This window comes from Gallus gallus, chromosome 2 (genome assembly GCF_016699485.2).
Source record: "Gallus gallus isolate bGalGal1 chromosome 2, bGalGal1.mat.broiler.GRCg7b, whole genome shotgun sequence".
Classification (NCBI taxonomy): domain Eukaryota; kingdom Metazoa; phylum Chordata; class Aves; order Galliformes; family Phasianidae; genus Gallus; species Gallus gallus.
This window is the reverse complement of record NC_052533.1, coordinates 40,333,906-40,341,158: the sequence shown is the minus strand read 5'-3', so window position 1 is coordinate 40,341,158 and position 7,253 is coordinate 40,333,906.

The following is a 7,253-nucleotide window of genomic DNA, read 5'->3' as shown; positions in this document are numbered from 1 at the left end:
GTTTCTTGTTTCTACTGCTCATGATTCTTTATCAGTAGGCAGTTCTCCCAGAACGAACCATAGGAAATAACATCATTCTTTGTTCCTGGTTTGGAGGACGGAGCTTTCATTGTGTTCGCCTGTTACTGGGGAAGGGCGTCCAACTTGCAACTCTGCAAAGCTGGATGTTTTCAGTGGAAGCTTCCGGGAAGAAAGGTCCAATAAGGTCAGTATTGTCCCATCTCGTAGGGTCCAACCAAGCTAGTCAGTGACAGATTTTACACCTACTGTGGCCTGTGGGTTACTGCAACAAGTGTAATTCAAGTGCTAGTTTCCTATTGCCCTGATTAGTTGGAGATGAGAACTGAAGTGGTAAACTTGTTATAGGAAGGAACACAATAAAGATAAGGCATCACGAGCAAGTTGTACTTTCTGGTGTAGAAAAATGCAGACGACTGAGCTACCAGGTTGAGAAGGAGTCACTGGATCCTTTAGAAATGTTTGTCTGATTGTTGGTGGCTGAGGTGTGGAAAAGGAGATAATAAACTTGCATGCTTTTTGGCAGGTTAACTTTTCATGTTTTATAATGGGGTTGCTTCTTACCTATTCATCTTGGGAGCAGGAGGAGAATGGCACTTTTTTGTCCTCTACACTGAAATTGGAGTAATGCAGTATATTTTTCTTTATATAATTTATTAAGTGTGAAATTCTCTCTGATGAATTTGCCAGAGATGAATGTAAACTTAAAAGTTCATGAGGGGGAAATGCCTCTAATACCATAAACTAAATTAAATTTGAAAACTAGGTGTAAGCATACAATAAAGGCAAAATGTAGTAAAAGGGAATTTCAGTGGTGGATTTACAGAGCGAATTCTAAGCAACTTGATAAAGGTTTAATAATTAGGAGCATAACCACACAGTTTGTCCTGTTACTGCTAGAACTGTGACAACTCCTTTCTCAGCAGTGTAATCCAAATTAATTTACTGTAAATTACCAGAAAAGCAGAGTAGGGCTGAACAGAGATTGATAATATCTGCATCTTTGTGAGTGGCACAGGCACCTCCTGATTGCCATTGTGTGCTGACCACCTGCCTTACTGCACAGCCTCCTTCATGTGGCTGTACAGGAACCAGGCAGGGCTGCCTTCTTGGCTGGGTTGTGGTTTTGACTTCCCTTTGAATTCAGAATAGCTATTCTTTGCCTGCTTAAAGGAAGCACAAGGAAGTCGAGCAATGCTTTTGCATTCTGTTGGTGCTAACCGCACGGCGCAGCTGTTCACAGCGCTGTCTGCATCTGCTGAGAAGCTGCAGGAGAAAAGTTTGCCCACAAGAGGGCAAAGACGGTCCTGTAATTGAAACGATCTGGTCCGAAGGACTTTGCTCTCTTCCGACCTGTATTTTCACTGGAGCTGAAGCCCATTTGCCCTCTGCTTTTGTCAGTGTGACTATAAATTGAACAGAGTAGTTTAGTGATCATTTTTACAGTCACTTCTTAAAATGTAGCTTGGTGGATTTCTGGTAGTAGATCAATATTGTTTCAATGCAATACTTCAGCTAAGCAGTTTGGAACAGTAAAGGTTTTGCTTTTATTCCTCTTGTTTTGTAACCCGTCAAGAGCTCTCTTTAAGTTTTCCTTATTTTTATTATGAAGTCAAGCTTCAGCTGCATGATGACTCCGTACCTATAATGCACTATTGCAGCTTTGAAGATTTTTGTGGTCTGTATTATGCTGTGGTTTTCAGTTGAAAGGCCTGTTGATCCTGGGTAGGTGAGGAGAAAGAAGAAAGGAATGGGGAGTACCTGTGCATTTCTTAGACTCTGGGGAAGCTAAATGAGAGAAGCTTATTATCAAAACAAATGCAAATGATGCATGCTGGAAAAATGTCAGGGTCCACAAACAGAAACTTTGGCACACGTAGCTGTAAAGCATGCCAGACAGGGCTGCTCGCATTTCCAGTCCTCTGCAGGCACCACAGCAAAACTTGCTTTGAGCCGCCTGCATGTCCTGATCACTCATTCAATTTATTTCACACGACCTATTATCTCTTGGCTGAGTATTAGAACAGGACTGGAGAAATAAAACAGCCTGGGCTGTTTTGAAGTTGGCAGGTCCTGAGGTGAGAGTCAGGGCTTCACAAGGAGGTGACAGCATAAGCACATTCTTCTGTAGCACAACTCATTTGCAGCTTGATGAGGACAACACGCGACAAGCATATCCAGTCAGGTATCTGTTGCTAGATATTCTGCACAAAAGCGTGTAGCCGTCTGCAGTGCCAAGGTTGGAGACCACTTCACAACTCCCTTTAACCATCACTTGTGTTTGTCATAAGACTTACTGACGTCATAATGTTGTACAATGTAAGCATGACAAGTTTTTTTATATTATTATATTGTTCTACACTTGCTTAGAGAATTACTAGGTAAAGAGTTGCTCAAAATAACCCATCCGACTGTCTTCATTCTAACTGCCTTCCTTCTAACTTCTTCCTTTGCACTGGCTGTCATTCTTCCAAAAATCTCAGTGCAGACACTGCTCTGAAATCCCTGCTCCCACTGATCTGTAGGTATCAGAGTAGGGAAGAGTGGTTACTGTACGGAAGAGTGGTTACTCAGTCACTCTGTAGTCTCTACACAGCTAACCAAAGACCTGGAGCTGCTGCCTTATAGTGCAAAGAGCTTTTGCTTTAGCTGCATCTCCGCTGGTTTCTCAAAACAGCTGGCATAAAGTGGCTACGGAGGTCTAGCTGAGGGAGTACAATGCAGCATTAGAAACCAGTCTAGTTAACGTAAGTCTGTCTGTTTTCTGTCTCACAATTCTCTTGCCCAGAAAGGCTTGTTTTATGAATGAATAAATGCTGTCCTTGACTTGGTACAGTTTTTTAATTGTTAACTCTTGTTTCTGGCAGTGGTGCCTCTCATTGAGGGTAACAAGGGCATAATTATTCAGCTCTCATGCATCACAAACTGCTGAGCATGAGGTATTAATGGAGTGCTTTGCCGCCACCATAGCTTAATAGCTACAGCTGCAGCATTGTGCTCCTGTTTGGCTGGGCCTCGTGAAAAAGGGGTATGCAGCTCATTAAGTTTTATGTTAAGAGTGATTTACAGAAGTAGAAATAACAGTAGATTGTGCTAGATGGACAAAGCACTTCAGATATAGGAGGAGCTATTATACCAGCAGAGCTGTGATTCACACCCACGTCAAGGAAGTCACCAGCACTAGTCTACCTTGGTACAAGCCCCAGTGATCTCAGCAAAAAAAAAGAGAAGCTGTGCTCTATAATCATGTGTGCTGCAGGGCTGTACTGTGCAGGCTACAGGCTCTGAGGTCATAGTATTGTAGATAGTGATACACAGCTCCTAGCTTGCTCTCTTCACATCCACCCAGCTATTGCATTAGCTCTGTTATTAGCCAAGAGACACGTGCTGGAATTAAGAGGTGTGTGCTGCTGCAGCTCCACGTGGCAAAGCAAATCTACTCAGCCCTACCCTGAGATGTTCCATTCCACCTGGTAGCTGATGGAGGAAGAGGCATCAAGAATTAGCAAAAGGGTAACTCATGCTCTTGAGTCATTGGTGCTGCGAATCATTCTCTGCTTTTCTCTTCACTGAGTGCACAAGGGAGAATGGCTAGGTACTAAGGCCAGTCCTAAGTGAATAGCCTCCAAGAGACACAGTGCTTGTCCCTGGCAGAATGGTGTTTATTTACTCTCACTGGGCTGTGAAAAACAAGGCTGATCTAATTTCCTAGTCTGGCCCTGTTAGGGTTGGGTGCCTCTGAGTGCCCAGCTTTGTTTTCTTCCTCCAGGTTTCTAGAGACTTGCTGCACTTCCTCCTATGCCATAAGGGCTGCTTGTCTGCTGTTGCTCTTCCTACACAAGTGCAAACGTTTAAGAACAGAACATGTGTTTCAGACGCACTGAATTTACACCTGACTCTGTTAGTGGTCTGGTGATATTCTGCTCTGCAGAGATAAATGACCCACCGCTCTGCTTGGCCTACTCTGTCATCCACACACCAGCACCACTTCAATTGCTGGGGCATATGTGTCTTTCTGGCAGTCCCTTTATCAGCCACAGAAACGCAGATGTTTTCTTCACCACCAACCCTTACTTTTTTTCTGCACCTGGAAACACATACACACTGAGCGCAGGTTACTTGGTTCATTGCTTTCCTTCTGTGCAATTCCCTCTCTTCTGCAGGTGCTTGGTTTGCTAAGCACTTTTTCAGCTTTGCAGGGTTCCAACCTATAGCACACCTCTACAGTCACAGGGGAGAGGGGTTCTGAGGATGATTTACAGGGCAGTACCTCTGTGCACCAGAACAGGACTAAAATCATTTTAAGGGCCAACCAAAGCAACCTGTATGCTTTGTAGCAGGGAGTGTTGGCATGGGACACCTGTGCTTCACACTGTGCTTCAGTGTTACTTCATGCTGCTGTCTGAATTCCCTGGAACAGGGAGGAGGGCAGGACTGCTGTGCTTTTGCTAATGTCTTAAGTTGCAGCTTATTAATTTCACATGGTTGCTTTGTGCACTGCTGTTATTCTAGGTCTACAAAAATCTAAAGATCAATATAAAACATCCACAACACCTGGGGCATTTTGAATTTAACTCAGCTCAAGCCAGGATCCAAAGAAGTGTGTTTCAATTGAAATCAGCCAGTTTATCTACTTCCTTTCTTCTGCTTCAAAAGCTGGGGCTTTCCTGACTGGGTAATGCTCTGCAAGACTTTTGCTGCTCAAACACAAGCTGTACCTGAGAGCACTAGGTATGTATCCACTGATAGAACTGCTTTTGAAAACATTTATCTTATGCTCTTTTCCACAAAGCTGTAGTTTAGCACTATGGAACAAACAGGTGCTGCTAGAGGTTGTGTTCAGGAAGTGATAAGAAATCACTAACCCACAGAACAGCACTGCTCTGAGCTGCTCTCTCAGGAAATGATGGGTCACTTTGATTTTGGTTTCATTTGCACTTTTATTTCTAGCTCTGCTCTCCTCAATCCCCAGTACCATCGCCCTAAAAGGAGATGGTTGTTCTCCACCTCACTGTTATTAACCCTCCCTATCATGCTACAGTCCTAGTAGCTTTTGCCCAGCACAAAACAAGCAGCTGCAGTACCATGCCTGTGGCTACTCCGTTTTTTTAAAGCTTAGCTTTCACATCCCCAAAGCCAGAGCAGTACCAGAGATTTCAGAACCTAAATTCTGCCTCAGCGTAAAGTTGAAAGCTTGTCTTGGCAGCTACCTCACCCATGGCGGAGGAAACTCCTTTGGGGCTGCAGTGTGGCCAGGCCTGGAAAGGCGATGAGAGCTTGTTTGATACTTAATAAATTGTAAAGTCATTAGCCCAGTAAATCAGCCCAGAGACAAGATGATAGTCAGAAAGAGCATAAAGCTCTTGTATGTATATAGGCTTTTTCTTTGGATTCAGACTCCAAGCTGGTGGGAACCCACTGCATACAGCTCAGTCCCTACCAATAAACAATGGTGTGTGCTTACTGTGTGCCTGCAAGAGGCCGGCGTGCTGAGCAGGGGACTGGCTGAGACTGCTGGACTCTGGGCTCAGGGACAGGCAGAATACAAACAAACTCCAGAGAAGCCAGCTGGAGGTAATGAGCAACTTCTAGGATAGCTGAGTGTAGGAAGGAACGGCTTTTCCTGTTTTCCAGCTACTGTCTCATGTTGGAAAAAAAGTAATCATCCTTCTCCAGGAGGGAATGACAACGAGCACGAGTGTGACTTTCTGACCTGCTTCCATGGAGCACAGTTAAACAAGTCCTGCGACCAGGGACCAAAACCATAAGCTGTGTGTTCCCAACAGGATGGCTGTGAGACCGTAGCCCTACACATCTGCAAAGGAGAGAAAGGTAAGCCAAGGGCACAGGCCCTGCACCTGTGCCGCAGTCTGAAAACTGAAACGTCCTGAACAGGAAGGGTGCACACAGCCTACTCAAGAATATCCCAGAGCTCTGCAGAGAGGGCACTCTCCTCCTCCATGGGCTTAAGGAATGACAGGTGGGCCTCCCACAGGCCCCTCTCCCCGTCTCACACTACGAGGAGCACCTCCAAGGCTCCAGCCCAGTGCCAAGCTCAGCAGTCGGGCCCAGTGATGCATAACTGCAGCTTTCCTTATCTCTGTGGTGAAGCAGTCCAAATGCAGGTGTTTACCCCTAGCATGACGGGCATCTGAGGCCACCGTCCAGCACACAGCCCCTCCAGCACTGCAGCAGCACTTCACTTTCTGTTGTCTCTAAGAAAAACAGTCTTGAGCAATTTTAAGTTAAACAAGGCCAAACATGTGGCAACTTGACGCTATTTAACTCAGCCTCTAGGTCAGGTTTATTGCAGCTTCCTTCAGCTGTAGCAGAACATGAAATTCCTAGACAAAGGTATGTAATACGTACGCTGTGGGAAAGCAGAGAAAAGAGACTTTTCTATCACTGCAGGCAGGTCTGCTGTTTAAGCTCTAATGCAGCCATGAACTATTGATACCTGCCAGCTCCTCTGACAGCAAATAATGTGCTCACACTAGATCCTTCCCTGGTAAGCTTTCTACTAATGTCTGCAGCTGCTTTTTCTCCTTGTGCCATGCTCCTTTTTGTCCTAATGAGCTCCTAGTCCTCCTTCCAGGAGCATCACTCAGCATCCCCCCCTTCATTAAAACCAGGAAATTAATTCATTTTTGACCCAACATCCTGTCATCCTCCTCATATCTCACACAGTGATGTATTCCCAAATCCCCTTTAGAAGCAAAGAATCCAGTCCCTTGCAGTAAACGCAATGCAAAACGCAAGTATTTTAGGGCAACAGAAAAAACTGTCACATAACCTGCAGTGTCTTCATCCAGTACTGTGCTCCTCAAGCTTTTCAGAACCATCCTTCCTCTTTTTTTTTTTTTTTTTCTGGTAGAAGTCTCATTTCCCATTCTCACTTAGCCAGTTCTTACCCTCACAAAGGCACTATTCAACCTCTAGCTTATCTCAAACCCCCAGAGGTCAAACACCAGCTTTTTCTTTTTTCATTATGAATCAGTTTGTGTTACCTGTTTTCTTCTCCTCATTTTTTTTCTTAATTTGATTTTCAGCGAAACTGAACCCCAAGCTCTACCTGTGTTGATTCAAAGGAACAACTACAGTCTTCTTGGGACTGAAGGGGATGGACATTTCTGGGTGGGGGGACTGAAGAGGATGGACATTTCTGGGTGGGACAGTCAGAGACCAACACATCTACACACAAGGGAAGGTGAATAGTTGTTGTCTGGGGCTCATAT